We start from the raw sequence: 8,399 nt of genomic DNA, 5'->3' as shown, positions 1-8,399 counted from the left end.
CCTCTGCAAGTCGGAGGGCCGTTTCTCTAATGGGAAATAGCTGCTTCAGTGTGAGTGGGCTAGTTCCCATTAGACAAGAGGACCTTTCTACCTCTGCAGGTCGGAGGGCCGTTTCTCTAATGGGAACTAGCCTCCTCAGTGTGAATGGGCTAGTTCCCATTAGACGAGTGGACCTTTCTGCCTCTGCAGGTCAAACGGCCGTTTCTCTAATGGGAAATAGCTGCTTCAGTGCAAGTGGGCCATTAGATGAGAGGACCTTTCTGCCTCTGCAGGTCGTAGGGTTGTTTCTCTAATGGGAAATAGCTGCTTTAGTGTGAATGGGCTAGTTTCCATTGGACAAGAGGACCTTTCTGCCTCTCCAGGTCAGCGGGGCGTTTCTCTAATGGGAAATAGCTGCTTCAGTGTGAATGGGCTAGTTCCCATTAGACAAGAGGACCATTCTGTCTCTCCAGGTCAGAGGGCCGTTTCTCTAATGGGAAATAGCTGCTTCAGTGGGAGTGGGCTAGTTTGCATTAGACGAGAGGACCTTTCTGCCTCTGCAGATCGGAGGGCCGTTTCTCTAATGGGAACTAGTCTTCTCGGTGTGAATGGGCTAGTTCCCTTTAAACGAGAGGACCTTTCTGCCTCGCAGGTCGGAGGGCCGTTTCTCTAATGGGAAATAGCTGCTTCAGTGTGAATGGGCTAGTTCCCATTAGACGAGAGGACCTTTCTGCCTCTGCAGGTCAGAGGGCCGTTTCTCTAATGGGAAATAGCTGCTTCAGTGTGAGTGGGCTAGTTCCCATTAGACAAGAGGACCTTTCTGCCTCTGCAGCTCGGAGGGTAATTTCTCTAATGGGAAATAGCTGCTTCTGTGTGAGTGGGCTAGTTCCCATTAGACGAGAGGACCGTTCTGCCTCTCCAGGTCAGAGGGCCGTTTCTCTAATGGGAAATAGCTGCTTTGGTGTCAATAGGCTAGTTCCCATTAGACGAGAGGACCTTTCTTCCTCTCTAGGTCAGAGGGCCGTTTCTGTAATGGGAAATAGCTGCTTCAGTGTGAGTGGGCGAGTTCCCATTATTATGCAGGACTTGGCCACTAGGGGCATAAAGGGCAATTTCTCTAATGGGAACTAGCCTTCTCAGTGTGAGTGGGCTAGTTGCCATTATTATGCAGGACTTTACCACTAGGGGAGCAAAAAGGGCAATTGCTCTAATGGGAACTAGCCTTCTCAGTGTTGGTTGGCTAGTTTCCATTATTATGCAGGACTTGGCCACTAGGGGAGCAAAAAGGGCCATTTTTCTAATGGGAACTAGCCCACTCACACTGAAGCAGCTATTTCCCACCTGAGAAATGGCCCTAGCAACCATGGGCATAATTTTAGGGGGTACAGCGGTGTTTGTCCCCCCCCCAACTTTCATGGCACACCATGTTGTCCCCATTCATTTGGCTGGGGCACCTTTTCTTCAGATGTCATGAACCCCCAACATTTTCAGTAAAGTGACTCCACTGCTAGCAACCGATGGTCCGTTTCTCGGATGGGAACTAGTATCAACCGATTCTCTTACGGCACAGTCGGTTCTTTTGCAATAGCTCTCGTGTAGTCCTTTTTTGCTTTCACTGCTGCTTCTTTTTCTATGTTCGTTTCACAGCCCAAGTACTATTCTGTCAGTGTTGGCCTCTTAGTCTTTTCTCCCTGTCGAAGGTTGGCGTTGGGTGTCTTTAATACACGGCTGACCTGACGCTATCTTTGTCTGGCGCCAATGGCGGTCACATGACCAAACATCATGTGACCGCTGTGAAGCACAGGAGAGCGCGAGCGGCGTTTGGGCCTGCAGCACCTCGGGCCGGGGGTGCTCAGCGGTGGCGGTGAGTGTGCGGTGGGGGCTCCTCCCTCTAGATAAGCACACCTCCCTCAGGAGGTACACACCCCAGTTTTGGCCGCCGCGGGCGGAATGGCACTACCAAACGCACTCCATGGAGACATATTGACATTCGGTGTACGTACAACTCCCGTCAAGAGAACACGCCCCCAACACCCGTGACGATTGCAACCCCTTGATGGATCCCTATTGGAACTCCATTAAATAATAATGCAAGCAGGCGAGCTGACTTCATACATGTCAAGCTTTCCTATTTAAAAAGCAGACTCGCGATGTTTTTAGAGACAATTGTTGCTGTTTTTCAGGGATTTTACTTTCCCCTTGTAAAATTGTGCTCATCTCAATGCTGCAATGTAATGGGCGAAATCTGCCACATGAGTGATTTCAACTGGTGGTATTTACGCTTCACCAGTGGTGGAAATGCAACAAAATTGGTGGGGGATCCCACAAGGGTCGGGGTGAGGGTGGAGTTTTGGGGGTGGGGGGTGCTGCCCGAGGAGACGGGATTTAGAGGGCGGCGGTGGCAGTTGACCGCCGATCAAAGTAAATGTCCAAACTAAGTTTAAAACCGCGCAAATTCTTTCATGCTGCTTCTTTTCCAAACTATATAGCAATTCCACTTTAAACCACTATGTGGAAAATAGCTTTGAACAGTATTGCTGAGTACATTTTCTTTAAAATGCGATTTGCAGTCCATTTTATAAAAAAAAAAAACAAAAAAAACTTCCCCTTGGGTACTAATTCAAACACGGCGATTTCTGTTCGCCATACGCAACGTTTTCCTTTACTTGAAACACACCCAGCAAAGCTCCTGCAGCTCCCATCTGAAATCAGTTGGGTGGCTGCATCAAGAGTGATGTTAATAGGGGTATTTGTTTATGCAATGTTGGTCGGATACCTTTTTTATTATTTTTTTTTATATAAACTGGATGAGGACTGTAACTTCCTCTTGCATGGGGTCACTCAAGGAAGTTACAGTTTTCTCGCGTGTGCTTTTTTTTTTTTTCTTCTCCCCGGCGCAGAGCAGGGGTTTGGGGCTGCCGACTCTGGCCAGATCCCGAGATCCGGCTACACATTTGGTCTCGGATCCAGTGAGAGCTGGCCCAGTGACCGGCCCTGCGCTTCACCCAAAGAATGGGGCTGTCCTTATTGTTTACCTGGAGGTGGTGGCTGCACTCATGGTACAATCCATCACTTTTGTGTAAACTTGCAGCCGAAATGGAAGAAGTGCACGATAAAAAAAAACAAATTAGATTTACTACACTTTCCTTGCCCGAATTACCTTTTGCGCATATCAACAATTTTTTTCACTTCTTCTCAAAAAAGGTAACCCCCCCCCCTTCCCCAGAATGGTTAACTTGAATATATATGTGCAAGGTACATTAGTTGGCTGATGCACCTGCTGCAGCCATCTGTGTAAAAGATCGGTCACGAATTTGTATCCTGGATATGCTGGCAAATAATGTCTGAGGCTGATGCTAATAGAGCTGCTAGTGTGCTTAAGTATTAGGGGAGCTTGCCCCAGTCCAGTAGCAGGCAAAAGTGGGAACAGCAGGTGGCACCTACATGCCCTGGATGGTGGGAGAGAGAGGAGAATAAGTAAATCATTATGTGAAAGATATGATGCTTGACCACCCTACCCTCAAACTGTGTAGCGGATAGATACACCATGGGCCTTTTACCTAGGTTAATTCCCAAGGCTAATGTAGGTGATATGATTAATGGTGTGGTGGACTCCTTATACCCTCAAAGACCAGGAAAGCCACTCCGCTAGCCAAATAAAAATTGGATTTAATTTATTTTTACTATTTACTGTTAGGAGGGTACCATGGCTCACACACGGCGATGTCATGAACAGTGGTCAAGCTAAGGGGCAGTTCAAAATGGTCTGTGCATTATATAAACGACTCATAAAGGTTGAGATTGGTGCACTCTAAAAGACGTATACATGGAGCAAACACATTATACCCTGTGTGATGGGGGGATTTTGTGTAATTCACACTTCACAGAATCAATTCTAGGTGGTTTAAATTTTGCCATATAGATTAGGGAGAGTGATATTCCCAGATTCACATATATTAGTCGAAGAGGAACGTTTAGCTGTGAGCTCAGGCTTTCCAGTTGCACATTTTTTGGGTTCACACTGCACGGTTTGTTTGCCGTTTACCATTCACATCCAGGTAACAACCATCCTTGTCAAGGAGCTCACTCTCAATAATAAACAAAGTACCTAGCAACCAGGATAGCCGCCCTGTTTTTCCTTTCCCTCATTGTTGAGAATAGCTGTGATGGAAAGTATTCAGAAGCGAAAGGTTTCTCATGTGTAAATAGGTGTTAATACATGCAATAATGTAGTATTAATGTATCTATCTGTACTGGGTGCACACTGTGCTGATAGCAGAATGGAGTGGTGTCATCTAGAATGTATTGGGACAAGAGGGTTCCAGGAGCTACAGTTGAGAACACAGAATGGGAGAATCTTACTGAAAGCATGTCACCTATTTAGCTCCCTGCCTTTCTAACCAACTAGCCCTGTAACTACAAATAAACGTAGTCCTTTTTCTATATTCAAGTCTCCTGTGCTTTACCTGATTCCTGATGACTTCTTACCACCCTCCTACACTACAAATATCTACTTTTTGCTCTCAAAAATTGCAAAGGTGGATACTCGTGTGCATGGCATTTAAACTCACATTTTAAAATGGAACACCTTGAATATGTTGGGGCAGTAATTGTTGCATGTAGTTGCCTTACACTTTTAACAGACCTTGGTGCATTTACCCAGCAGCAGAAATGTTTCCCCTCTGCCACCAACAACTCATACGGGTTTTTGTATTGACCCTAACAAGGACGTTACCAAATTGGTCGAGATTTTCTACACTTTTAAAAATGTATTTGAGGAGAATGGGCACCCGGTTTCTTGCTCTTTTCTCCAACTCAATCATCATATAACTACAGGTGTCTACAGCTCCATCCGTCTCCAATTTACATAATGCAAGCCAACCACTTGTGGCTCTATGGCCCTGCGTGATTTATTGTGCCAGGAAAAGCCGAGGCCTAACTGAAATGTCCATTTATTTCTGATGTCTTAATTAATGGGCATAAAGCTGCACCTTATCTGGAGTAGGACTGGCGCTAAACCTGGATAGACAAAGAGTCTGGCCTTTGAAGGATTTTTTTATTCAAGTCTGACATTTTTGAGTATTTGTTTTTCACAGAGTAAGCCTGGAACTTCATTACCTCATCTCTAGGAGGAGCTCCATCACCCTGCAGTGACAGCCCACTCTTTGAACCCTATCGAATGTGATTGCACAGTGTGCTTGGAATGGTCGATATGAGCCAAATAGTCTTCAATCCACCTTTCAATATTTTACCCCTCAGTACTCTCCGCCAGGCCCCTAAAATGTAGATTCTCCTGCCTGTCGGTTTTGTAAATTTTCAATTCTGTCTGCAGCGTGTTTCCAAGCCAGCTGTTCTGAATACATCTTGTTTGTTCGCCCCAGGTTATCTTGTAGATCTTTTATAGCTTTCCCATTTTTGTTGACCCCTTGAACCGGTCGGCTCACGCTCTTGTCTCGTTTCATCCAACGCTGTATGGACCTCCTTTGGATTTCCTTTATTTTGGGGGCAATATGTACCATAAGGGTTGCCATACAAGAAAACCAAACATTCTTTGTTAGAGATGAGGCTATATTGCTTTGCTCAGTGCCAGCATTTGATTTCATACCACGTCTGTGCACCCCTTGTCGTTTCACTTGCATGCCAATGTGTGTTCTTTTGGTGCTGTTCCACCACCTACACAATTGAAGAAATGAGTCTGCTCTACACATCCTGCTGGGTCCCTGAGATCACACAAAAAGCTGTACGAATAAGCAGTATACAGAAATGGACAACAGGGCCTACAGTGCACCACGATCTTGCAGAAAAAATTGTCTTCTAGCTACAATGTAGGAATTTTCCCTTGATAATAATAAAATGTTGGAGTGAAACAGGGCCAACAGCCATGTCGGTCAAAAGGAAGGGTACTCGATCCAGAGGCACACAAGTCGGCGTTTGGGCTATTTCCCCCACACCCTCATCAACAGGGGACAGCCTTCTCGGAAAGAACACCTAGAGGCATATCGTAAGTCAAGGCCCAGGTTGTCCTTCAAACTCATGTGGTGATTCAAAGTATTAACTGAGTCATTCCTTGCAGTATCTCTATCTGCTTTAGTTGCCTCTTCCTTTCTCTGCGGGGATCCACTTGTGACAGAATACTATCTGGTGAGGGTGGGATAGTCGAACCTTTTTGATTTTTCGTAATAAAATGAGGCAGGCACTTGTTTCTGGAAGAGGGCTGTTAATCAGACCTCCCATTTCATAATGCTCCATGCAAACAACACAAGGCATGAATTCGTTTTCAAAAATTGATTAGCAGAGTTTGCTAATTAGAATTATTTTTGATTAAGAAACGGACCCATTTGATTAGCAATTTTGGACTAATATTGTTAATGTCACCAGATGTTATTTGTACCCAGACATGAAATGAGCATCTATACAGCAGTTTTGGATACCACTGAAATAAGATATTGAGGAGTCAGACATTGCAAATTCTTTAAAATTCAGCTAGACCTGCAGCTCGGGTAACTTAGTTTCCCTATTCAACCTAAGAAAAATGCACTCGACCCATAGCAATGGACAACACATTTTAAAATGCAATTTATGTACAATGGTGCACGTCACTACAAACCCGCTTTGATTGGCACACTGCTGCCACCCAGAGGCCAGCCATGCACAGTGAAACTTTTGTTTGACATTTACTGCGAAGTAAATGTTACATACAAATTTCAAACATCTCTTGCAAATGCTACTCGGCCCTCATATAATGTACTCAACTATGCGAGTGGGCGAAAAGTCTTTGCGAGCCACAGCTGAGTGTCTGTAAAATGTAAAAGGTTAGCTGCATGAATGGACACAAATAAGTAGATATGATAAAAAAGGCTCTGAAAACAGTTTGGCCAGCTGTCTCCTGCAGGTGGTAATATATAATGCAATCATAAAGCAAAGCTACAGTGTTTGGTATTGCAATAGATCGGTAGATGTACAGATTGGATGGAACTATTGATCACGATTCAAGTCGTGTCCTCGTGGGATGTTTTGTCGCAGTTTTTCTTTTTTTTTTTTTTTAGTTTGTTATTAACGAAAAACAGTTTTATATCCAGTTTTATTTCCAATTGTTTTGGTGGGGGGGATCCCCCAACCCGCCATTCCCTTTAATTTTGAGTGCATTCCTAAACACCCATGCCCCGTATATAATTTTCTAACCCCCCCACTTAAAAAATGTGATGGGTGTTTTGGTAAAAAAATTTGCGGTAAAAAAACCCAGTGAAAAATCATCCCGTGATGTAAGGACGTTGTACCTAGATCACTACTTTGTGTAAGCATCTAGTTCGCTTTGTGTATTCATTATGTAAGCGGAAAGAAAGACTAAGCAGGGTGGATTGCGTAGCAGGCAGAGAATTGAGCAAACTAGATGAAATATTGTAGTTTGTGGTCATCTCAATTTCAGGGTACCTGGTATAAAGCAACTGGGTGATAATTTAGAATGTCAAGGAGTATGGGCTCGCTCATGGGTTGAGCACCAGTTGCAAGATGTATGCAACCTGCAGGTTACAGAACTAGGTTTGCCATCGAAAGTATTTGATCATGTACATTTTCAAAAGTGTTGACTCGGTCAATCAATATGATGCATCTTCCCCAACAAAATGAAATATAGTTGACAATGAAATTTATATACACTAACCTTTGCTGTAAAGCATGGAGATGATACAGTATCAATACTGTAATTATGCATTATGTAACAACCTAAATTTTAGGAATGCAATTGCATGCCTGTTTTTTTAAAAACAATATAAAGTTGACACATACTGGTGTTTGCCAGACACGATATAGAAAGGTTAATAAAAGTAGCATCACGATTATTTTGGGTTTGCAATTATCTGAAAAAGATATTCTTGCTTAGCAGTCCCGCACATGCCTTTAGCAATTTAAGAGTGGAGAAGATGATTACTACTGCACTTTCTCTCAATTAGGACTTGAAGTGAACAGAGCAAGATGGGCAAGAGAGGAATGCAAGGCGAGCTGTGCTTTCATTGAAGTGGGAAACTTAAATGGCTGTCTTTGCTACACAAGTGCCCGTTTGATTAGCAAGCAGACAGAATTGCCTAGCAAATTGCTATGCAACACTGCTTATCTTATGCCTTGCAACATAGTGCACCTGTATACCTTTGCTGGAACCTCTCCTGACATCTTTGGTGCCTGCCCTGCAGTTGCAGCAATGCAGGTTTAAAGGTCACCTGTGCATTCCTAAACAGCTGCTGGAACACACAGTTCCAGCAGGCAGAGGTTCCTTTTTAATGGTTTGCACCACTGGTTCAGAAAATAATTGTGTAGCCCAGCAGCCTGGTGGCATGCTGATAACCAGATACAAGCCATGTCCGATTATGACATGGTGCGAGGTTAGATGTACCAATTATAAAACCACAGGCATTTGGATGTCCTAT

The 8,399-nt window shown here is 44.1% G+C and overlaps 1 protein-coding gene across 2 annotated transcripts in view; it reads left to right on the top strand.

The window, feature by feature from the left end:
• The first annotated feature begins 1,633 nt into the window (after positions 1-1,633).
• The window catches only part of MAFG (MAF bZIP transcription factor G), a 317,483-nt gene continuing 310,717 nt past the window's right edge, over positions 1,634-8,399 (top strand). Inside the window, exon 1 of one of the 2 annotated variants that reach the window (XM_069655303.1) lies at positions 1,634-1,843. The gene's annotated coding sequence lies outside the window, so the exon portion shown is untranslated. The remainder of the gene's footprint in view (positions 1,844-8,399) is intronic. The other variant, XM_069655306.1, reaches the window with a different exon arrangement.

This window comes from Ambystoma mexicanum, chromosome 3q (assembly GCF_040938575.1).
Source record: "Ambystoma mexicanum isolate Mex_15411 chromosome 3q, UKY_AmexF1_1, whole genome shotgun sequence".
NCBI classification, from domain to species: Eukaryota; Metazoa; Chordata; class Amphibia; order Caudata; family Ambystomatidae; genus Ambystoma; species Ambystoma mexicanum.
The sequence above is the reverse complement of the archived record's forward strand: the minus strand, read 5'-3'. Positions and strand labels throughout refer to the sequence as shown.